A 25,822-nucleotide genomic window follows, 5' to 3' on the forward strand; every position below is an offset into this window, starting at 1 on the left:
CTAAGCAAGTTCCCTTTAGTCCTTTGAAACTCAGTATTATATAGGACCTGACAATTAGTGACAGATTTACCCTACACTAGCACTAACCGTATTTTTCTTCACTGACCATTTTTATACAACAGAAGTTAAATGAGCCCAGTCTTTTGCAATTAATTTTTATAGCATCACTGATTAAATTTCCCCAAATAATTTATTTCTCACTTTATACTCTATAAGGTAATCCCATTAAATATAGTAGTGTAACATTTTAAACCAGAGTGCCTTAGCTTCCCATTGAAAGATTTACATAGGTCTGAAACAAGAGCTATTTCTGCCTAATGATCTGTATGTAAAGGTAACAGAAATATAGAAGATAGGAATAATCAATCTATAAAATGCTATATATCTCCTAAGTGTTGTCTAAGTAATCAAAGATTTCCTGGTGTGGGTCATTGTACATTGCCATGACTCCAGTTAAATAAACACTGAAAATACATGTTTCTCTTGAATTTAACATTACCTCTGCACAGCTGGGATAGTAAACCATCTGGTGTGGGCCTTTCAAATAACAGCCTAATTATCTAATTCAGTCAGTAAATAAAATAAAGCAATTGTTTGCAGCCTACAGGGCACCAGATAGACTCTCTGGGAAGTTACAGAAGGCATAAGCGCAGCCCTTAACCTTGGAGAGTTCTGCATCAAAGACTGTTAAAAATGCAGTGCGAAAATGAAGAAGGCCCTACTCTAAAGGAATTTTCTGCCTTGTCCAGGCAGAATACACAGAATACGATGTCATAAAAAAAATATAACGCATATAAAGATGAAGTAGTCTAAAGCACCTTTCCCTAAGGAGGCCAACTTCAAGTTACAAATATAACTTTAGGTTGTTAATGAATACTCCATAGTTCAATGATTTCAGTGTAATAGCTTAATGTTGAATTTAGAGAAAGGAAAATGGGTACATATTTTTAATCCTATACTCAATAAACACTAATACTTATAGAACACTTTTTTAGGCACTGTTAAATATTTTTCTACTACTAGCAGGAAAATTCTCCTAATAATTTTATGAGGTAGATACTATTTCCCCACATTGTAATGATACTTGAGATCTAGGAGCTGTTATCTGCCCACATCTATATAATTGAAGAATAAGGGAGAGAAATTAGAATTGGTGAACGTATGACTCCATGGTCCATAAGCTGGAACCCTCCTGTACCCAGCCTCGCTAAAATGCTAGAATAGCAGCACCCCAGAAACAAGTCTTAAGGTCAGGATTGGGTTAAATAAAGAATGTGTGCAATATTTTTCCAGGTATTGTTACATATTCTAAAATGTCTCTAATAACAAGTGACCTTCACAAGAAACAAAGAATTTTAGATTTCAAGATGTCATGAGAAAAACTGGGGAGAACATAAGTATTTTGGAGAATTTTTTTAAAAAGTGAACAAAACATTCTCAGGCATACTTCCCCCTATTTAATTTAGAAGCCAGGAAAGGAACAGTGTGGTCACAAAACATCATCCGTACTCTCACCTCCTTGTAAATAACAACTAACTTTTACTGAGGGCATACTGTGTACCAGACGCTGTTTGAGCCCATTACGCGAACCACTTAGAAGTATGCATTTCACAGATGAGAAGATTGAGGAATAGACAGATTAGGGGAATTGCCTCAGGTCACGCAGTTGGTGGAACTGGGTTCCATCCAGTTACTGTCTATCCAGTCTACCCAGTTATCAGTTACTATTCCATCCAGGTCTACCCACATATCAAGTTACTATTCCATCCAGTTCTACCCAGTTATCAGTTACTATTCCATCCAGGTCTACCCACATATCAAGTTACTATTCCATCCAGTTCTACCCAGATATCAGTTACTATTCCATCCAGGTCTACCCACATATCAAGTTACTATTCCATCCAGTTCTACCCAGATATCAGTTACTATTCCATCCAGTTCTACCCAGATATCAGTTACTATTCCATCCAGTTCTACCCAGTTATCAGTTACTATTCCATTCAGGTCTACCCAGATTTCAGTTACTATTCCATCCAGGTCTACCCAGATAACAGTTACTATTCCATCCAGTTCTACCCAGTTATCAGTTACTATTCCATCCAGGTCTACCCAGATATCAGTTATATTCCATCCAGGTCTACCCAGATATCAGTTACTATTCCATCCAGGTCTACCCAGTTATCAGTTACTATTCCATCCAGTTCTACCCAGATATCAGTTACTATTCCATCCAGGTCTACCCAGATATCAGTTACTATTCCATCCAGGTCTACCCAGATATCAGTTACTATTCCATCCAGTTCTACCCAGATATCAGTTACTATTCCATCCAGTTCTACCCAGATATCTGTTACTATTCCATCCAGTTCTACCCAGATATCAGTTACGATTCTATCCAGTTCTACTCAGATATCAGTTACTATTCTATCCAGTTCTACCCAGATATCATTTACTATTCTATCCAGGTCTACCCAGAAATGATCTATTCCTAAGGTCACAGTCACGTCAACTCAAATACAGCACCTCATCCCCAAGTGAAACGTGCGCTTTTTGACCTGGCCAGTTTCCTCTGTGTGGGGGCAGAACTTTCTTTAAATAGTATGTGATATACCTATTAACCATCTCTGACTTTATTTCTGACATTTCTTCTGAAGACTACTCCTCTCCCAGATCAGTGTATCCCATGGGATTCTTTGCCTTCCTTCTTCAGGTTTCAGGACAGAATGGGAGAAAGAAGTATATGTATCTACATCTGTATCCATATCTATAATTATCCAGCCATAGCTCTTCTCTTTTTCTGTAAGGAAAATCCATTGTAGAGAGGTTGGTTGGCCTTAGTCGTAGACTTCCAAAAAGCGACAAATGTTTGAGATGAAACAATGTATACAGTGGTCATTTCATCCTGACAACAACAATCAAAATCTCTTTCTGTATGTTGATATAAACAAATATATAGATATATGCTTGTGCATATAGAAATATTATGTATAGATATATAGAAATGATGCATAGATGTATATGTCTATGTACCTATCTATACACATATATATGTGCTGACAGGTAGATAGATAGATAGATAGGTAGATAGATACATGATAGATAGTTGATAAATAGATGATGGAAGTATAAGCATTTTTAAGGGTGGGTAAGGAAAGTTTAATGCTCACTTTCTATAATGATTCTTCCAAATTAACTGATTTTCATCTCAGCCGTCAGTAGTGTAGAAATATGTTCATTGCTTGTTTGCCTTAGGCAGTTTCAAATTTGGGGGACTGTCTATGTATCTTTGATGGTCACAGCTGTGTGATCTGCTTTGTGCAGCCACCTTGCTATGTTTGGTGTAAGGGAGGCTTTTCCAAGTTAGTGGTATAAACCAACCCTCAACCCTTGATGACCTTTAAACTCATCATTCAGGGGTCTCTCTGACTAGCATCCTTGCATTTTGAAACTGGGCTGTAATTCCTCATAATTCCAATTCCAAAGCATTATGTGTTGTCTGTAGATATCTCTATTTAGAAAAAATAATAATATATAATTTTTAAAACACTGTACTATAATATTCTCTGTATACCTGTCTAAGCCATAAAGTTCTATACTTAATTTAATAAGAATACCTTAATTTTATCTTTAATTATTGATTTTTTCTGGATAAAGAGCCACAAAGCAAATAGATCTTAAAAACCTTCAGAAAGGGATCACATAAAAATAATCATAATCTATAATTCAGAGCTTTTTTTTTCACAATGGTAATAAATTAAACATTCTCCTTTGAGCTTTCTTTATTGTGCAAAATGAGGCTGATTAGGTCAAACTGTTCTTTCTACCACTTTTGACATGCCAGGCAGAGATATTAACATTTCCAAAGAGAAATGGAACATGTTCCAGGGTTTGAAGAAGGATGAGGGATAATAACCTAAAATTAGACACTGGTTATTTGTTGTGCCCCCCTTCCTTGACTCCTTCCAGATTTATTTCTATGAAGCCTTGGTGAGCTGAAGGAAAGGAAAGCAGTATGTGTTCACAAACATTTAAAAATTTCCTTTGAATGTCATTCTGAAGAAAGAAATGACAGGCTAACCCATGGCCAAGGCTTCTCAGGAACACTGTTTCTACGAGTTTCCTCTTCACATTGCAAACCCTTTGCAACGCTGTTCTATGCACAAACCTCCCCGTTCCACTCTAGAGCATTCTGTGGTCACAAGGAAGTCAAGAGCAGCGCAGACCCTTCTTTCCACACCTGAATCCTTCCCGCCTCTCCAAGGGTCCTGCTGAGTGAAGTGTGCCCTCCGAATTACAATTATCAACGTTTTCGATTTCTACCAATGCAATACGATATACCAAAAATCCTTATGGCCGCACACACGTATACAGAAGCCTGTTATAAAGTACACTGACAAATCACTTGAAATATTTCTTAACCCTATTTTAGTCTCTCCCACCCCCAAATTTCCTCCTGATTGCATCCTAGTCAATTCCCTTCACAGACCCGTGTGTTGAAAGCAGCATCCGTTGACCAGCGCACACGTTCAACAATAAATATAATGATGGTAACTGACCTGTGTCCAGAGGTAGACTCTTAGGTTACAGGGCTACTCATCCACATGGCTTCCTCAGGGGCCTCCTCACTTTCTTTCTTCTGTTTTGGATTCACAGTTCACTGGTCAGTGCCTTTGGAGATACAAACATCAGATTATGACAATGAGAGCAGAAAATCATGAACCCTTCACATCTCCCAGACTGTAGAAGCTCATGCTCGGGGGGAAAAAAAGTATTAATGGATCTGGTTCAAAAGTTTGCATGTCCTGAAAATGTGTCTTGGTGACACCCCATGAATGAGCCACAGACACACTCATGAGCCACTCTGTGTCTAAAAAGGAAGGTTCTTCATTTGGAATATGCGTCAATCTTTTCCATGCATCCATCTTTCAAAAGATTCTAAAAACTGAAAGAGTAATTGAAAAAATGGTATTTTTTTTCAAGAGGAAAGAGAAAGAATTCCTTTTTCATGGTCATCATGGAGATAAAGCTAATGAAAAGAGGTGTCAGCTCCACTGCATGGCTACTGGATGGCTCTTTTCTTGAATTTAGATAATAATACACAAGGCAAATTTGCAATAAATGTATTTATTTAGATTTAATTGAATGTCTGTAAATATCTGGGAGTTACTAATTTGATTAACTGTTAAATGTAGCTCCTAAACTATTTTACTTGACTATGTCTCCAATATATGTGATTGACATTGATTCAGTTTGGCTTAACTTCCACGTTCACGCTACACTCTCAGGCCAAAGTAAATTCCCAATTTCAATTCAGCCTACTACCATACTTTTATTCTATCTTTTACAGTTTCTAAAAGAGACATCTTTGTAATCAAAGCCCTAATGTATTTTAAAAACTTCCAAGTTGACATATACAACTGAACTTCTTGAAATAAAAACATTTTGTTATTTCAGAAACTCAGTGGGTTAAATTCTTCTTTGAAATGTAGGCATCATGATAACAAAGTTCATTTTAAAAACTGAAAGAGAATTTATATTTTGTGATTATTGTCTATTTAAGAATGGCAGAAAGGGAACAACTTCACCAAGAATGTTTAAAAACGCAATTAAAATGAAAAGATAACATTTTCTCCAAACAGACTGGCAAAAATAGAGAAAGAATGACCATGTCCAGCACTGGCCAAAGAAAGCATCGCTCTCTAACCCTACTGGTGGAATTGCAAATTTCTATGCTGTCACTAACGTAGGAAACGTCTTTAAAATATGCATACCATCTGATGTAGTAACTTTATTTCTAAGAATCAAGTTTATGGAAATAACCAGAAGTGTTGGAAGTTATACATACAAGGACATTCATGCCGGATCATTTACAACAGCTAAAGTTATTAAGCAGCATAAATATTCAGAAAATGGATTTAAGCAAATACCTATGAAAGAACACTAGGTAGCCATTGAAAATAAAGGTGTAGAGAAATATTTGTTGGCATAAAGACACTCATGATATATTGCTAAGCAAAAGGAGTAGGCTACATGTAGCGTAGTGCCAATTTTTATTAACTTACATGTATGATCATAAAGGCATGAAACAAACGTAAGAACAGATATACCCCAAAACGTGAGCACCACTTATATTTGACATGTGAGGCAATAGAAGATTCAGTATGGTTTCTCTTTGTTATTATCCTTAGCTTTTGCTTTTAATTATTTATTTTTTTATATTTTCCTCAGAGAACATCTGTTATTTTCATAGAGTTGAGAGAATTTAATAATCTTTCATTGGAAAAATGCTTGATAGAAATTACTTATTTTTTCTCCATTTTTTTCCTGACTGCATTCAAGGAGGTGGGGACGATGCTCTCTCCCATCCTCTCCTCCCTGCTACCCTGCTTAGCCCTGTCCAGAAATATCAGTGCATCTGCTCGGTCAAACTCCATGACCAACTGCATCATGGGTGAGGCTGCTGTACCTCCAAATATCATCTCATGGCCAAGAAGCACACGAAGAGATGCTCAGCATCACTAATCATTAGAGAAATGCAAATCAGAACTACAATGAGGTATCACCTCACACCCCACTGGTCAGAATGGCCATGATGAAAAAATCTACAAGCAATAAATGCTGGAGAGGGTGTGGAGAAAAGGGAACCCTCTTGCACTGTTGGTGGGAATGTAAATTGATACAGCCACTATGGAAAACAGTAGGGAGGTTCCTTAAAAAACTAAAAATAGAACTACCATGTGATCCAGCAATCCCACTACTGGGCATATATCTGGAGAAACCATAATTCAAAAAGACACATGCACCCCAATGTTCATTGCAGCACTGTTTACAATAGCCAGGACATGGAAGCAACCTAAATGTCCATCAACAGAGGAATGGATAAAGAAGATGTGGTACATGTATACAAATGGAACACAACTCAGCCATAAAAAAGAATGAAATAATGCCATTTGCAGCAACATGGATGGACCTAGAGACTGTCATACAGAATGAAGTCAGACAGAGAAGACAAATATTATATAATATCGCCTATATGTAGAATCTTTAAAAAAAAATGGTACAAACGAACCTATTTACAAAACAGAAATAGAGTCACAGATGTAAAAAACAAACTTATGGTTACCAGAGAGGAAAGAGGGGAGAGGGATAAACTGGGAGATTGGGATTGACATATGCACACTACTATATATAAAATAGATGACTAATAAGGACCTACTGTAGAGCACAGGGAACTCTACTCAATACTCTGTGATGACCTATATGGGAAAAGAATCTAAAAAAGAGTATGTGTGTGTGTGTGTGTGTGTGTGTGTGTGTATAACTGATTGACTTTTCTGTACAGCAGAAACTAACACAACATTGTAACTCAAATATACTCCAATAAAAATTAAAAACAAAACAAAACAAATATCATGCTCATAAACGTGGTTTTGTATTGCTTCCTTTTGGCCAAAATGGTCCACTGAGCTAAGGTTTCCTCCCATGCCTAAGGCCAGCTTGCTTTCGCTCTGTGTCCCTGAGCTCTGCTGTTTGTGTTTGGATTCTTTCACCTGCTCCACTCTCAGAATAAGTCAGCCTGGGGGGAAAAATGGTGAGATTCTAAAACTGAGTTTGGGCTTAGGGCCATGAAGAGGAGATTGTGGCTTTAAATTAGGCAGCATTCTCCTGCCCGGTTTACCAAAGTGCTCTGCAGATTTTGTGTGAAAGGCCAACAAATAATAGGATGGTATATTGAGTTTTAGTTTTCTCCCATTGTCACTTATGCCTGTAATTCCCTCGGAAGCCTGCTAAGCAGGGGTGGCTGGGATTTGAGGTAGGAGTCAGGCATTCCTCAGCCCCCTAAGCAAATGCCATTGAATAGCATTAAGATTTTGCCCCAAGCAGGACTGGTGCCATGAGCCCTAGGATGGCCCTGCCCTTGGTCGAATGCTCTGCTGTTGCCAGCCTTGAAATCTTCAATAATTCACTGGGCCCCCAAAATCATGGAGCTGGTTCTAACCCAGCCCCAAACCCTGAATGTTCTTTCTGATGAAAGTGGCAAAGTCAAAATTCACACATAGATAAACTCATTTTGTATATTGGGGAAAGGGACGTAGGAGTATTGTTTTTCCTTTTGGATTGCCTGTTAATACAAATAATAGTAAGAAGTGACTTCCTTTCCCAGAAAGCCTCATGAGTGCTAACCTTTTGCACCTAACCATAGATTTGCATTTGAGAATCATTGTCAGAGATGAAGTAAAAGCCCCGGGCTCTCTGCACTGTTATCAAAAGAGGGGAATAGAAAAAGCTACGAAACAATGGAACACCATAGATAATCCATGATCTCAAGATCTCAGTTCTGTAAGAATTTTCACTTCATCGTGACAGGGTGACTAATCTTTGGGGGGTTCTAAACTTATGTCAAGATTAAATTCACATGTAACAAGAAGAGCAAGACTTGTATGGTGAGTCCAGCAAGGCTCCCTTAGATCTTAACCAGTCACTTACTGGCAGGCAGGCCAGCTAGTAGATCAAATTATGACATCATGGAAGGCTCCCAGTATTGAGTCTTTGTCATGCCATTTCTAAGAAAAATAACATCACTCTCGTCCTTCCACAGGATTTCGTCCAGAGACCTACGCTCGTGGCCTTTCTAATCAATGTCAAATTTCCTTTGGGACAAGGTTAGGAATAGCTGTCTTAACTGAAACGGTAACTGGAGATCAGAATGAAATGATTTCTATCCACAGCCAGCATAATGTTATGTTTACTTTGTCTTTTTCAATCCAGTGCCCTGCCAACAAATTTATGTTAAATGTATGTCATATTCCAATCTGTTTAAAAGATTTGGTATAAAATGAAAGACTCGAATGTATTATGAATAACTGTCTGTTGATAGGCTCCAGGGACATACTGTACTTTTCTAAATTCATCATATGAAGACGGATATGGTTTTCATGCACTAATACTCTTTGCAATTTGTTTATAACAAAATGGGTCAATGTACCATTAATTCAGTTGCAAAACTGTCATCTCTGGCTTTAGGTTTTCCTACAACTAATGAGACTTCACTGGTATTCGCTCACACAGCCCACTCAGCACTCCACACTAATGATGTCTATTGACAAGGTTATTGGATTCCAAATGAATGTTTACGTAGAAATGGGAAACCAGTGTCAAATATGAAGCTCAAATAGGTACTCCAAGCTGGAGAAGCTTATGGCAGCTTAAACCCTCTACTGTTTATTCCCCCTAATGAAAAGCAAAGACAATAGGAGACATGGGGATAAATGTAATGAAGAGAAACAATACTGGGGTTCTGAGAGGTTAATCCAGGCACAACAGAGTTAATCTGGAAGAGGCTGGGGGAGGTTTTAGGCTAAAGATTTAGACAAGACTTGTTACTTTTTGATCCAGTTGTAACCAGTGAATGACCCTATTTGCAAAGAAGATTTTGGATTTTCAAACCAGCAGGGCAGAAGTTGCTTCCTTGATGTTTCTTGTTAAACACACTTGGGTACTTGTTTTCAGAATAAATGATGTCAAAGATCTTCATTTTCTTCTCAAGCAACAAAACAAAAGGAGTCTAACAATACAGATACTTAAGAGGACACAGAATTTGACCCAAGATCAAAAAGTCCCTGAAAGCCAAACTGCATATTCAACAGACGCACAATAATATTATTCGGTAAAACAGGGAATAAATGCTATGTTTTTTTTAATGTTCCAAAGGTTAAAAGATAAAATTTACACATGTGATTAATGATCACTTAAAGAAAGTGCTTTTAAACATTTGTTTTAAAATTGCAGATTCTGCATTATTATCTCTGACATTAAAAGTAAAATAAATGAGGTTATGTCCAAAGGGTTAAATTTAAGAGTATGGCTTTGCTTTGAATATATTTGCAAAATCTCAGCCTCAGGAAGCTAAATGCAAAAACTTTCAAAATGAGTGAATTAAACTCACTTAGGATTTTCCCAAGGTAAGAAATCAACCATAACCTGAGGGGAGAAAGTTACATTAAAATCAAACTAACTTTCTGAGAACTAACCACGGTCTTTGAATTCAATAGCATCTCTTCAAACATATCATTAAGCACTTATATGAAAATCCCCACGAATTAGATCTGAGACTATATCACATAAACTGTCAACAATTACACCACGTGTCACATTTGGAGGAATGGGAAAATCTAAAAATAAATTAATGAAGCCCAAATAAAAGTAACATCACAGCTATTTGGATAGGTAGGTATCCAATCCCTTGGGTAGGTCTTCAAGGGGAGAGCATTACTGCCAGAATGTTAAATCAGAATTGCCCTAAATCCAACAAAGTGTTTTCATGTTACCTTTCATATTTCTAAGAGAAAGATTTTATCTTAATGGCAATTTTCATTTCCCTGTCCTATGTTGAAATGTTAACATAGAAAAATATTTTACGGACAATGAAAACAACCTTCTTACAAAAGATTATTAAATTTACCTGCAATGTAAAAAAATATATCTTAACCTAAAGAAGTAAAATAAAAATTATGATAAAGTGTCAGTGCTATTTGAAAATGTACTTATTATTGTTATTTCTAATATTTAATAAAATACATTTAAAAGCAAATAAGACATCTTTATGTCCAAAGAATATATAAATTTTTTACATATTTACAAGTACATTAGAAAAGTAAACACGTTTATAAAAGATTCCTCCTGAATTCCATTAGTAAGGTCATACTTGATCTTGTTATTTAAACTATTTTCATTTTCTAGGGTATCATCTTTGTATAGGTTAAGTTGAAATGAACACAAATTGCGAAGCAACAGTAAAACAATGTTACTGTGTAACTCTGCTTTTAAAAATAATTTGTAATGTCATATGCTCAACTTTCTCAAGATTACGCAAAAGTTTCTAGGTAACAACATACTTAAAATAAGCAAAATAAACCGAAATATAAAAATGCATGCTTCGGTATCACACTTAGCATAACTTGCCTACTAGAATATAAATAAGATCCTCAACAACTAACATTAGTTCATCCAAAGAACAAAGAGAAACCATGAAATTTACAGAAAAAAAAAACCATATACTTTCTTTTTCTCTCTGGAGGGCAGAACATGGACCAATAGTTAGAAATTACAATCACAGGTAGACTTTAGGTTACTGAAAGTCAAGACATTTGAAATTATAGATGCAGAACATTCAAACTGGCTGCTTTGTGGCATGGTAAGCCTCAGATCACTGCAATTATTTAAGAGAACACAGAAAAACAAGAAAAAACACCTTTCTGGTAAAAAGGTAAGTTTTTATGAGCTGGCACTTGTACTAAAGAGCTCATCAGGGCTGTCTCAGTGTAATACGTTACCTTCTACAAAGATTACAAGTGAATCTAAAGGTTTTCATTTCAGGACTTCCCTGGTGGCGCAGTGGTTAGGAACTCGCCTGCCAATGCAGGGGACGCGGGTTCGAGCCCTGGTCCGGGAAGATCCCACATGCCACAGAGCAACTAAGCCCGTGCGCCACAACTACTGAGCCTGCGCTCTAGAGCCCACGAGCCACAACTACTGAAGCCCGTGTGCCGCAACTACTGAGCTCACATGCTACAGCTACTGAAGCCCGCACGCCTAGAGCCCGTGCTCTGCAACGAGAAGCCACCGCAACGAGAAGCCCGCGCACCGCAAAGAAGAGTAGCCCCCACTCACCGCAACTAGAGAAAGCCCGTGCACGGCAACGAAGACCCAACGCAGCCAAAAATAAATAAATAAAATAAAAAATTTTATTAAAAAAAATAAATAAAGGTTATCATCGCAGGTGTATATACATATATATTTACCTGGGATTCATAACACTTTAGGGACAATGCCCATGCTGGGCTGCTTTTGGAAAATCATGATGAGACCCAGATAACTAATTAAATATTATCATCTTCTAAAATGTGAGAAGTCTGAGTGTTCCTAAAAACACGCCATCCTCATGCCCTTTAGTCGTCTCTCTCTCTCCCGCTCTCCGTATCACATGGGGGTAACTCAGCTAAACTCTTGGGTGCTCCCCCATCCACCAGTGTTTGTGGAACAGATGGATATGAGGGCTGTGTGCTCGGGTATGTCCTGTCCTTTCCAGAGAATTCTGAAAAAGGTGACAGGCAGGGCAGTGGTGGAAGGGGATGGGAGAATAGGAAGCAACATAGCCAGAAGCTGGAGGGAAAATCACCCCTGAGTTTTGGGAGGGAAAAGAGAAGCAGATTTTTATTTTGGCTTTTTTTTTGCCCTCAAACAATTGCAGATACAAATAATGTTCCCCGTGCTCCCTGGAAAACTTTTCCTAATCTTCCAGATCTGACTGAGGACCCTGTGATGTGGTCCCAGCCTCCTGTACGTCAAGCTTCGCCACCACTATTATGTAGGAAGGGACGATGTGAGCATCTGTGTCCCCCAAGGAAAGGAAGAGCAGTGAGCAAGGGGACTAGGCTTTCCTGGTACAGGGCTGACACCTATCCAGGGTTCACTGTGCATTTCGTATACAGTATCTTACTTGATTTTAATGTCAGTTCTCAAAGGTGGGTACTATTTGTCCTGCTTGCGAGACAGTGTAGCTCTGTGGTTAAGGTTTCAAACTTTGGAGTCAGAGGTGTCTGGGTTTTAATCCTGGCTTTGCCATTAGTAGCTGTTTAGCCTAACGTAGGTCAATTTCCTCTGTATGCCCCCAGTTCCTCAACTGTAAAAGAGGATAAAAATAGTGCTTACCACATAGAGGTTTTTATGAGCACTAAATAATTACTAAATATAAGGCACTTGGAACAGTGCCAGGCACAGAGTAGAGGGTTGGTAAATGTTAGCTAGCATTACCCTCATTTTGCAGATGAGAAAACTGAGGTTTAGGGAATCCACATCACAGGTGTTGAATGGGAAGCTGTCTTATTCCTCAACACTATGCAAAGATGCCCTAAAATATAAAATATAAAAATGTGTTATCTCCAGAACAGAGACCAACTGGAGGTGACCGACAAGTGTTGTTAGAGGGAAGGGTAGAAATATCATCGCCCTCAGCATGGCCACCGAGGCAAGCTGGCCAGGGACTCACTCATGGAAGCTGCTTCGGCGGGCAGACGCCAGATACACAGGCGCTCGGGTGCTTTGCTTGAGAAGCTCTTGCCCCTGGGAAGCAGCCTGGGTGAGACCTTGATGATCGGTATTAATTCCCGGCATCTGTTTACTGTTCAGAACGTTAGCTCTTCTTAATGAATTAATCAGAATCATTACACACTGTCAAACTGTAGGTCCATCTCGAAAAGAAGTCCTTATTAGAGCAAATGTGTTATCCATAAGATGTGGACAAACGGCTTGAGGATGGGAGGGGCTCCTTGGGCGCTGGGGACAGGAATAGGTTCAGAAGTGTTCACTCACTCAACAGATGTTTAACTGAGCAACGACTAGAGACCAGACCCCACACTAGGCATTTGTGAGACAAAGTTAGGTGAGACCAGGTACTTCCTGGAATTAAAATCTTTCTTCAGTGGTTGATGCTGGGGAACTTGGTTAACTAAGGATGGGTAATATATCTAGATTCTCACCTTGTACCATATATTAAAAATTGAATTTTAGATGTCTTAAATAATTAAATGTAAAAAATGACAAATACAAACTATAAGTGAATCATTCTCTGATTTGTTGGTAGAACTTTCCAAATGCAAAAGCTCAGAGAAAAATTAAAGAAGATTGTTAAGATGATATTAATTCAAAATTAATATGTATGAGTCAAATTATTATTAAAATAATAAATCAGGAAAAATATTTGAAATAAATATAGGAAGTCAGCAATCTGGAATTCCCCTTGCTGCTCTGTAGCTCTGAGCCCTCTTGCAAGCTCACCATGCTACCAATTTATAACCAGTCCTGCACTGGCCGTTCTTTTGAGACGTCTGGATTATTGCCTCAGTGTTCTGATGTGCTCCCAAGGTACTATACTGATTTTAGAATTTATTCGCAAACACCTGACTGCCTGGCCTTGGTCCTAATACCCAGTGGAATTCTTACCATGCCTCTCCCCCAGCCTGGACCCCATCACATCCCCCAGAGTGCAGGCTCTGTCCCCGCAAACCATCTTTTGAATTAGGACTGGCCCAGTCCCATTTCCCTTATGATACAAATTCTATTATGGAACCCTCCTTTAGAAGTCAGCTCTATTAATTTTTCTCTCCATCCCAGGATTTCTCCCCACTGGTCTGCAGCTGAGATTCAAGCATGCCTCAGAGCTCAGCCTACCAGGTGGTGACAAAGATGCTAGAAAGTATCAACGTCTATTTTAAATGGCAAAACTTTATTTTTTTTGTCTTCTAACTAAAAGGCTGTTCTGGATCTCTGTTAAGAGATCAGGAGTTTTCCAAAGGACATGAGACATCTGTGAAGCAGAAAAAGGAGCTCACTCTCATCTGCTAATGGGTTCCTTACAGCTTACAGGTCCCTGGGAGGAGCTTCCCTACTGAGCACTCACCAAAACTCCAGAGTCATGGGACTAGGACAGCTTTCATGAAAAGTTTTCTTCCTCATCATGTGATAATATTTCCCATTTTAAAAACTGTACTCTCTTCTACAAGTGACAATATTAAGGAAGAAAAAAATAATTAGGTGTTTGTCTCCAAGTGTTTGCATTCCATTCAAGCCTGAAACGCCTGTCAAAATCACAAAGCTGGGAGGCTAACTGAAACGGAACCAGGAAACAGCAGCAATATGCTCTAACCTGCACGTTTCACAGCCTTGTTAAAATTCAAACCGTGGAGGAGCTGGGCAGGGAGCTGACAAGAGTGTCCTGTAACCCAGGAGGCCAGAGAGCAGGCTCCTCCACTGATAGGACTTGCATGAAATGGATGTTTATTTGCACCCAGGGGTTAGGTTACTAGCGGAGAGGCCCACAGCCAGAGTTTGTGTCATTTTGCATATTTGTCAATGAATGAGAAGACACAAGACATTGCCCTGGGTTTAGACTTGGGAATTTTGTGATGTTTGAGGGTATGGATTATTTTTTTGAAGGGGAAGCTGGAGGAAAAGATTTTTTTTTAATGTATTATTGAAACCCCAGTCTAATCATGAGAAAACATCAGACTAATTCCAGTAGAGGGGCAGCCTACCAGGTTCCTAACCTGTCCTCCTCAAAACTGCGAGGGCATCAAAACAAGGAAAGCCCGAGATACTGTCACACCAGGAAACTAAGTCCTGACAGCTAAATGTCATGTGTGTCCTGGATGAGATTCTAGAACAGAAAAGAGACACTAGTGAAAACTAAGGAACTTCAAGTGAACTATGGACTTTCAATAAAATAATGTATCCATACTGGTTCATAATTGTAATAAGATGTTAATAATAGGGGAAAATGGTAAAGGACATGTGGGAACTTGCTGAGCTATCTTCTTAATTTTTCCATATATCTAAAATTTTTCTAAAACACAAAGTCTATTTAAAACTAACAAACATGTATAAAATAGATAACTAATGAGAACCTACTGTATAGCACAGGGAACTCTATTCAGTGCTCTGTGGTGACCTAAATGGGAAGGAAATCCAAAAAAGAGGGGATATATGTATACATATAGCTGATTCACTTTGCTGTACAATAGAAACTAACACAGCATTATAAAGCAATTAAGCTCCTATAAAAAATATTTTAAAACAGGATTTGCAGCTTCAACCATGCAGAGACATAAATATCACATATTAATAGATTTGACCTAGTTGCAAATAAATAAAGTCATTGAGATTAAAGTCTGTTACTAAAGCTTAAGCAGGATAAACTTTAGTTGATACAAGATAATCATTATTCTTTTAAAATATTTTTTCTTTTTATGGAATAGAAAAAAATTCAATGATCTATATTCACATCCTTTTCCTTTTTAAATGCATGGTCTTAACTAATTTTATTGAGGTTTTTTTTTCCCCTTAATTTAAGAGTAATGATTGGTCATTGTAGAAAATTAAGAAGATACAGGTAAAAAGAAGAAAATCAAAACCACATAAACACATACAACAACTGAGATAGACCTAGTAGTGGAGGATACTTTGTAAGTTTGAATACCTGAATATATCTTGAAAATATACAGAGAATATACAGTTAATACTCCTATAATGTATAACTGTTGCATTACATTTCATTATATGATGGATCATTCTTATTTGGCCAGTGCATTATTCTGGGACATTAACATTCTTTACAATTTTTTAATGTTATTTTTATAAACCTCACTCAGCCAAGCATGCTTTCTAGTAATTGTTGCGTATGTCTGTAATTATTTCCTTAGCATAAATACCTAGAAATGGGGTTTCTGAGTCAAAAGCTGTGAATAATTTTAAGATGTTTGCAAATGTTACCAAACAGCTCTCCAAAATTTGCGCCACTCTACACTCCAATAAACTAACTTGTAGAGTGTCTGGGATGCTCTTTCATCAACTAGCTCAGCCATTCAACAAAAACAGTTAAAGAAACCCTTCTATGTACCATGTTCTTGTCATAAAAGGCTCTATTATCAAAACACAAAATAGATTACAAGAGGATTTTCAAAAGATTCTTATATTTGAAAACGATGACTTTCTGCATCAAAAAACCTGTTTGGGTTTCTTTCCCTTGTTGTTCTGTTGTGAAATATAAATTAACATTGTTAAATGCAAAATATATTAAATAATGAAGGGAGAAATAGACATTTAGGTGCCTATGCATATCTTTCCACTTCCCAACGTAACAGGATTTCAGTTAAAATCAGTTCATAAGCATGCTTATTTTGATACATTGGCAAATTGGAAATTGATCAGTTGAACTCGGTGTGTTGTATACAAAACAATAAATATAATTATTGTAGAAGGAATGCCTTTTAGCCACAGAATGAAGTGGGCAGGAATGTTACTTAATTTTCTGTAACCGAGCCTCTCAGACACTCCCTGTCCCCTGGTTCCGGCGCCATGATGGGAAATGCAATCTCAGATGTGATTGGGTCATTCCAGTCCCCAGAGCCTGTGGGGATCCTTCCAGAGGCAGCTACCCCAGTTCCCACGTGGCAGGTTCAGCCAGGCTCCTTCAGGGCTCAGGTTCCTACCAGGGGAGGGACACAAGACCTCTTCCCCCTTCTAAATCCCGAACCCACTCTTTCCCTACCTGGGCACTCACGTGCACGCCACAGCACAGCAGGTGCAGCCTCCTGTGTATGATTTCTCTTCTGCAAAAGGAGACCTATCCTTGAGGGCAAGCAGCTTCTCCTTTCTAGCCCTGCAGAAATTCCTCAGGCAAAATCTCCCTAAGCCATGGCTATCTGCAGAAATCCTACTGAGTGAAAAATATCCAGGAAAGAAAAAGCACAAAATAATATTTCAACACTTTTTTTTTTCAAAAAAGGATCTTGCCTAGTGTAGATAGTGTTATCAGCAGCTATCCTGAGCTGACCAGTTTCCTAAGAATTAGCAGATTAAGAGGAAAAGGAGTCTTCAAACAATTTAAATACCAAAAAAAAAAAAAAAAAAAAAAAAGAATTCTGTCTGGGCTAGGAGTTAAATACAGTTCCTGGCTTTATATGAGGATCTTCAAATTCCAATATGGCCGTGCTGTAGACAGCATTTTAAACAAGGGGAGGTTTGCTCTGCTTTTACTTTCCAGGAATGTCCTCATCCAGCTGGACCACTTCCTGCCTTAGCATCCTCAAGCTCCTATTGGACTCTGGCATCTCCCTCCACTTTTCCTCTCAGACCCAGGCTCTGCATGCTCTCCAGGTGAGCTCAACAGATAAGCCCATATAGGTTGGCAGGGAAAGGAAAATCCTTCTGGGGCTCCTTACGGACCAAGCTCTTAGCGTACAGCCCAGAGATGGGACTTCCCTAGGGGGAATGTGACACCTGTTTTTAGTAAAGGATGCTGCCATAGCAAACCAGCAGAAGAGAGCATTTGGAGCACGAACTGTGTCTTCTATAAACTCAGGAACACAGCGCTCAGAGTCTCCTGACCGTTGCCTCACCAGGAACATGAAGTTACTTTGTTAGTTGAAAGGATGGCAGTGAACACATGGGTTGCTGGGATGCAGGTGGGATACTAGGCAATTTCAAGAGCTTCTAAAGTAATTACTTGGGCGAGGAAGCATCTGTTTACCATAATTTTCTACATAAAAGGGTTTTTTTTTTTTTCCACTTGAAACTGAAGATCCTTCCTCTCCACATCCAGCCTTCTCCTGAAGTCAGAATGAGTTCATCCACCTCTGGACCCCAGGGACCTGTTGTTTTACACCCATTCGTGTACTTAGATCGGCTCTGTCCCAGGTGTGTATGTACTCGTCTCCTCTGTAAGGCTGTGGCTGTTCTGGGCAGGGGCCTGGCCTCATTCCCTTACTCACTCGTTCGTTCAAGCAGTGTCACTGGCTCTGCTGTGATGGAGATTGCAGTTAAGTCACTGAGCTGGACACAGGCGGCAATTACAAGCAAACGCGGGGATGTAGAATTACGTGCAGGAGATCCTAGATTTCACTGACAGGTCAAGCAGCCGGGCTTTTTGTCTCTGTGGTCCCAACTCACGGCGCAAAGCCTGGCACACAGTGAGAACTACATTTGCTGAATGAAATGAACAGAGTGCTTGAGTCTAAAGTGGAATTTAGATTCAGACTCTTGTCCACTTCCTGCTAGTAGTGTAGTGTGTGGCCATGGCCCTGGCCGGTCCGTTTACTAATATTGAAAACAGAGGATCTGTGTAAAAAAATCAGCATTGCTCTAATAAATCATGCTGCCCTAAAGATACGCGAGCAAGCAGCGCTTCTTCAAATTCCATACTAGAGTGTGGCCTCGATCTCCAAAACATAATCATAATAGTAATGATAAAGTAGATAAAAGATGGAAACAGATGACCTAGTCATCCAGTCTTCTTGTTATACGCCTGGTAACACTGAGCCCAGACAGGTGGTGAGAAGGGTTAACGAGGGCAAACCTGGAGAATTCCATAGTCTCTGTGTAATGGTGGAGTAAATGCATCTGTCTCATGTGTTTGGGGATTTTATTTATACCCCCAGCATCCCAGCAATTAATATTTACAGATTACAAACAGCTTCATGCTCTGTCTTGAAGTGTATTTAAGTTGCCTTAATCTTACGTTCCTATCTTTTACAAAACTGTAAAGAGTTTGGTGAGGGGACTTCATCGTTTACAGCTCACATGAATATCCTCATTGACTGTTATCTGAATGAGTGAATAAATCATATCTGTGATCTGGATTGAGTGCTGGCTCTACTTGAATGCCTTCATACTAACATTTTTCTTCACTTTGATCCTATTAGTCAAATTGAAGAAAATCCATCTAATCGGTAGGACCCATTTTCCTCTACAGAATTAAGTTTCTTGTTGGAAGTTAACAGAATGAAGTTTGTGAAGATCTGAGAAAGGTCCTGACATGTACATTTAGTAAACAGATACATATTCCTATGACACATAAACTGCATTATTTTGTAATCAAAGCTCCGGATCCCTTATTAAATGTTTTGTTCTTAGGCCATAAACAGAATAATTAACTTGACTTTTTCCATAGAAAGCTATGTGAAATTGGGTGAGTGATATTTCATGATCTGTGACACCTTCACTCTGTAAATCACTAGAAACGAATCTTAGATAGGCTTCATCCTTTGTAAAAACACTGACCCCGTAACATTTCGGCATAGTTACCTCTTCCTTTTGTCAGAAACAGTAATGATTTGAAATACTTCTAAAGGCGTTTCAAAGCTAAGTGCTTTTAAAAATCACAAATGACAATTAATTGTTCTTAAAAAGGAGCCCATATATCCTGATGAGAAGCGAATCCTGTTTAGACAATCCGAGAGACGACATCCAAACCTAGCAACACCTAGAAGATCTTTTCACACGTCATTTGGTGCTTTTTCTTTTTCTTTTTGATGGATGGATGAGCAAACTTTAAGTATTTAATGGGCAGATAAAAGTTGAAATGGAAAAGGACAGTAATGTTAAGACAAGTTAAAAGCTCTTTCCGACACCAGCTCCCAACCCGGCCTCCCCAGCCATTTCCCCTGTGAACTTTTTGTGTTTCATTCATTTTGCTGGGATTGGGAATGGAGAGGCCAAGAAAAGGCCATATCCTGCTTCATTGACTAAAGCGCTCCTGTAAGCGAGTTTAATGGGTTAGAAGCTAATACCAGTGACAGTTCTAAGAAAAGTTACCAAGAGTCTCCAGTGCCCGGAGAGGCTCCCTGCGGCTCCAACTCTATTCCTTTCCCTCCGCTCTCCTTTTTCTCTTATCTGAGGAAGCTTCCACGACAAACCAGGGGCACCTATTAGGAAACAAAACCCGTGCTGATAGAAGTGCTTGCAGCCTCATTAAGGAAGGGTCTGGCCGAGAACTAGCTGTAATTACAGCTGACTTAACAGGGATGCTCATGTGAGCAGATAAGCTCTTAAGAGAGAAATCAAATTTCCTTTAAATTTGCAAACTATTGTTTCCTTTTATTTACCCTCTAAAAAGGGGTCTTTCTCTGCCGTGATGAAAACCCTCCTCAGTTACACCCATTTTCTCTGCATGTTTCTATTTTGACCATCTTCTTATATCATTTTTCCACATGGTTTCTTCTGAAGCACATGAAGGAAGGGGCCACAGAGAGTGAAATCTTTCTGTCACTGAGCACAAGAAAGGGCCTTTTCCTCGCTTTCATCCAAGCATAACGTTTTGCGGTATATACACGTATATTTTTTACCTTTTTGTTGGAGTACTGTATACAAGGGAGACGTGCACAGTTCATAAGGGCACAGGAGAATTGTCACAAACTGAAAACTCCCAAATAACCAGCGCTCAGACCAAGAGCAGAAACAAAGTGCCACAAACTGGTGGGCTCCAAGCAACAGAAATTTGTTCTCCCACAGTTCTGGAGGCCAGAAGTCAGAGATCGAGGTGTTGGTAGGGTTGGTTCCTCCTGGAGGCTGGGAGGGAATACCTGTTCTGGGCGCCTCCCCTCACTCCTGGGGGCGGCCAGCAATCCTTGGGGGTCCTTGGCTTGTGGACACATCACTCCAATCTCGGCCTCAGTCTTCACAGGGCCTTCCCCTGTGTGTCACTCTAATGATGGGCCTTAACCTGATCACATCTGCAAAGACCCCATTTGCAAACTAGGTCACATTCACAGGTACCAGGGTTAGGACTTCAACCTGACTTTTTCTGGGGGGTGGTCACTATTCAACCCATAAGCATCACTGTTCCAGACACCCTCTCATCCTCCCTTCTAGTCACCCACCCTCCCCTCACCCAGGGTGACCACTATTCTGCCTTCTGCAAGCCTAGATTTGCCTGCTAAGTTTTATTTAAGTAACACATCTCAACTCTGTGTACTGTGATACGAAGTTTGAGGGTGGCTTCCAACTGTGAGTACTTACTCAGAGACTCTGAACCGGGTTGATATCTCTAAGTAGCAACCAATGACATACACAGTAGAGTTTTAAAAATCAGTCAGGTTATCATAAAATGACTACAGAATTATTATGGGAGAGAAGTGAGGGGTTCAGAACACACTACCCCTAAATACAGTACCTTGACATATTGATTATTTTAAGGTGAAGGATTCTGAGACATTGACTCCCCCCTACCCCACCCCGGCCCTTCTCCTCTGAAACAAGTCCTAAGACCCTCATGTGACAGGTGCCCTCCCTACTACACCCAGAGGAAAGGAGCATCCTGTCTCCAAGATGGAAGGATGCCGAGAAGAATCCCAATGAACAGGACTTGTTAAGTTGCCCCCTGTTTACGACACTTACCTAGTACTCCTTATCATAACCTATCTTTTCAGGACTAGGCACTTTTCAACAAATCTAGCATAAAAACACTCATGTTTAATCCTTTCTTTGTGTCATTTCTTTATGAAGGCTCCTGTGTCATGTATAACTTACATTAAATAAATGTGTCTGCTTTTCAACTGTTGATCTGTCTTTGTCAGTCTAATTTCAGACCAAGCCAGGGACCCTACAAGTGTCTGGGAAAACTTTTTACTCCCTTACAGAAGAAAGCCAAATACGTTTGCTTATTGCAAACTAAATTTATTGTTTATTGTATTATTGTTTACTGCTTATTTGTTAAAGAAATGATTCCATAGCAGTGGTAACACTTTAAACAAATGCATCAGATACATTCAGGTCAGCTCCCCAATATGTGTAGTGTCAGGTGTGCAAGAAACGCAACTGTCTATATGTCTCAATGACGCCCCTAATTTCTTATTTTAAGCCAGTGTTCCACTAGGGTAGTAGAACCTCAGCCTCAACTGATTTCATATTTTGTGGGGTCTGGGTCTAAGTTCTGGGCGCTATGTGGTGGGGAACCGGTGAAGAGTTTGTGGATCTCTGGGGTCATTTCCTTGTTGAGATGTCCGTGGGCCTCTGATTGCAGGCTATTCGTCTCGCTCAGGCCATGAATGGACTCAGCTCTTGCAGCTCCCTCTTATACGTCTGAGATGCCTGAGAATCTTCCTGCTACTTCTAGACTGTGTGAGGGCCCTGGAATCTTGGAGGCCAGTTCTTTGTTCCCATCTCCCTTGGGCTTTGCACCTCCCCAGAATTCAGTGGGGGAGGAGGATACAGAGCACCCAGCTCTGATCTCACCCCCTTCCCTACGGGACAGTCCATCCAACCCAGGAAAATCCTTCCCCTTTTTGGGGGGTGGGTTGGGGGTGGTCTCTTTCTTGATTATGCTCCGAATTATTTTGTCTAAGTATTGACTTTTCTAAGTTCCCTTGAAGATTTTTTTCGAGGATATCCCTGTTTTAAGACAATTAACACAAGGTGGACAGCTGGTTATGTAACTTTGGACAGGTTATTTATTCTAATTAAAGACTGTCCTCAACTATGAAGAGGCGATAAGAACAGTTTCCACTTCATAGGATTTAGGGAAGGGGAGTTAAATTAGCTGAGCTTATCTATGTAAACATTTATGCCTATGCCTGGCACATAGAGAGACTCTGATGTCAGCTAGCATCGATTTATTTATTAACAGCATGAATGGGGACGAGAAGACAAAATAAGAGGAGAAAAAACTCAATTTAAGAGGAGAACTCTTAAAAAAACTCAAAATAAGAGGAGAAAAAACTCTAAAATAAAAACAAATAGTTCGTTCCTAAACTTAACAAAAGTCATTCTAAGCCCAATAACAGGATGGTTGAAATGAAGAACTATAGTGAGATGACAAGAATGGAAATGTCAATTATGCTCTATCTGCTTCAAGAACAGGAGCTAACGGTATTGTGAGATTTGGGGGGAAACCCTTGCATGTGTCCTAGACAAAAAGGATTGCCCTCTTGGAGGTAAACAATATGCAAGCAAATAAGCCCAAAACAATTCATTTCAGTAAGGTCAAGCCATTAAAAAAAAAAAGTTAAAGTAGACATCATCTCATCTAAAAATATGGAAGGAGAAACAAAGGCATCACGAAAACTATAATTAACTTTTCAAATGACAACAGAACTAGCCAATGAAGTAGAAGCCATGGGTTGTCAACACAACAATTAGTCCTCACTGGCTGAGTAAACACAAACGAGGAAGTAGTCACTTCTAAGTGGTTTTTCATTTTATCACTTTCAGTGGCGTCAAATACACTACAATTAAGACTTAAGTAGCACGTTAGGTGACACTGGTCTCACTGAATCTGAAGATCACTTTCACGGTAAACACTTTGTTTAGAGCGCCATACACTCAGTAGGAGAGAATAAATATTAAATGAAATGATACTGACACCGAAGGGATCATGTGTCTGGCACGTTGACAGTCATCTTAGCTGGAATGCATGGAAACCCAACTGGATGTCTAGTCTACTCGGCAGGCTATCCTCATTGACAAGTTGAGAAGTGTTTTTGAAAGAGAATTAGTGACCAGCTGTCCTTCCTTTACATTAAAATGAGAGAGGGAAATGTAACCAGAATGCAGCAGGAGAGGTTTAAGTTGTACGGGAGCTACAATGAACTCATGCACAGAGGAGTTATTAAACACAGGCAGGTACCAGCAAAGACAATTGTAGGACCTCCTTTAAAGATATTAAAAACTCAGAGACATAATCTGGGCAGATTCAGGTACAATGATGCTTCAGATTAAGATATACAAATTAAAGTGAACAGATTAGGGTGAACTGGATGAACTAGGACTATTTAAGATGGTTTTTATCCTAATATACTGCAATAATTTTAAGATTTTAAGAATGCAAACATTGAGAAAGTCAGACTTATTGCAAAAGTTCTGCAAATTTTAGGAACTTGATTCCAAATTCAAGTATTGCAGTTACTTTTTACAGCTACTTTCTGGGTAGGAAGTCACTACTATAAAATAGTTTGGTAGATATCGCAGAGACTAGCTATAGAAAAATTATCTAAAAATTCTAATATGACCATTAATTTATCACATGTCCAGTGCTATAAATCATGAATTACACAGAAAGTGCTTTCGCAGTGAGTAACTTAAAACAGCTCTAGTCCATTGTCTTCTTTTGTTAAGATAAAATGTTTATTAAAATAGAATTCAATGCAGTGATGAATATTGTGTAGAATAGATAGCTAGTGGGAAGCTTCTGTATAGCACAGGGAGCTCAGCTTGGTACTCTGTGATGACCTAGAGGGGTGAGATTGGAGGCTCAAAAGGGAGGGGATATATGTATACATATAGCTGATTCACTTTGTTGTACAGCAGAAACTGACACAACATTGTAAAGCAAATATACCCTAATTTTAAAAAAAAAGGAATAATATTTAATGGGTTGGGGAAAAGTTTGTGACATATTGGTCTTAAAAAAGTAGATCACCTAACTATGTAAGTTGTCATTTAAAAAATTTTTAAAGACATATTTATAAGCACAAGAAAAATACAAGAATAAAAGAATATTAACTAATATATTTGCAGAATTTCTCAGTGATAGAATTAAAGGTGGCTTTCCTTTTCTCTCTTTTTCTTGTGTTTTCTAAACTTTCTATGATGAATATGTATTATTTTATAATGAGAAGCAAAATCTACTATAAAAATAAAGAACATTGTGTCTTAATGGGGAAGAATAGATTAACATTCTCAAAAAGAAAATGCTATGGTGGAGGAGAAAACACTACATGGTGAGTCTAATGGGCACCCTTTCATCCCCTAGACCTCTCCTCCAGCCTGTGTGGAGGCAAGTATGTTCAGGTGGACAGAGCGGTGAAGTGATAACATCTATTTAAAAATATCAGCTGGCTAAAGCAAATGCTGCAGAAATAGCCTGGCGTTTTAGAGTATGATGAACCATTTGGGTGGGAACTTATTCTGACGAAATACAGCTACCCTCACGAAAATTATGCCTCTGCACCCAAACTCAAATGTATCCAATGTGCCTTGTGCTACAGCTGAACTTGACTGATGAGTACTCCCATAATGTGCCATTTGTGAAAGTTTGGACAAAGAATGAACCAAATTTTCACCTTAGCAAAATCTTTCCTCACATTACAAATGAATTACAGGGCTTGCGTTTAAAATTCACGAAAACCTTTTCAAACAACATCACATTCTAATTTATTAGAGCAAATTCCTTATGGAATTCTTTCTTGACCTAACCTAAATTATATGTACTTTGCAGTCATAAGCTGTGTTTTTCCATTCAAACATAATGTAATTTTTAATAGTCAGTACTTTATATAAAACCTTCACATTAGAATCAGAGCATGACCATATAAAGGATTGAAAGAGATGTCAGTTGTTATCTAACCCTCTTTAAAGTTCACCAGCAAAGGGGATCAAGCCCCTGCATGTGTACTTTTTCATGATAGAAACTGATTGTCAATATTTGTTTTTTAAAGAAACAAAGCATATTGAAAAGAAGATTGGATGTAACTAAGGTCTGTTGCCTGGACTT

At 38.9% G+C, this 25,822-nt stretch overlaps 1 long non-coding RNA gene across 1 annotated transcript in view; it reads right to left on the minus strand.

Annotated features, from left to right (window-relative positions):
- LOC113625367 (uncharacterized) overlaps positions 1-25,822 on the minus strand; it is a 362,063-nt gene that overhangs the window by 167,331 nt on the left and 168,910 nt on the right. The window contains exon 5 of the long non-coding RNA XR_003434638.1: positions 4,557-4,668. This is a non-coding gene — a long non-coding RNA (uncharacterized LOC113625367). The remainder of the gene's footprint in view (positions 1-4,556; positions 4,669-25,822) is intronic.

This window comes from Aethalodelphis obliquidens, unplaced genomic scaffold, assembly GCF_003676395.1.
Source record: "Aethalodelphis obliquidens isolate GAN/ISIS:26980383/991018 unplaced genomic scaffold, ASM367639v1 scaffold15, whole genome shotgun sequence".
NCBI classification, from domain to species: domain Eukaryota; kingdom Metazoa; phylum Chordata; class Mammalia; order Artiodactyla; family Delphinidae; genus Aethalodelphis; species Aethalodelphis obliquidens.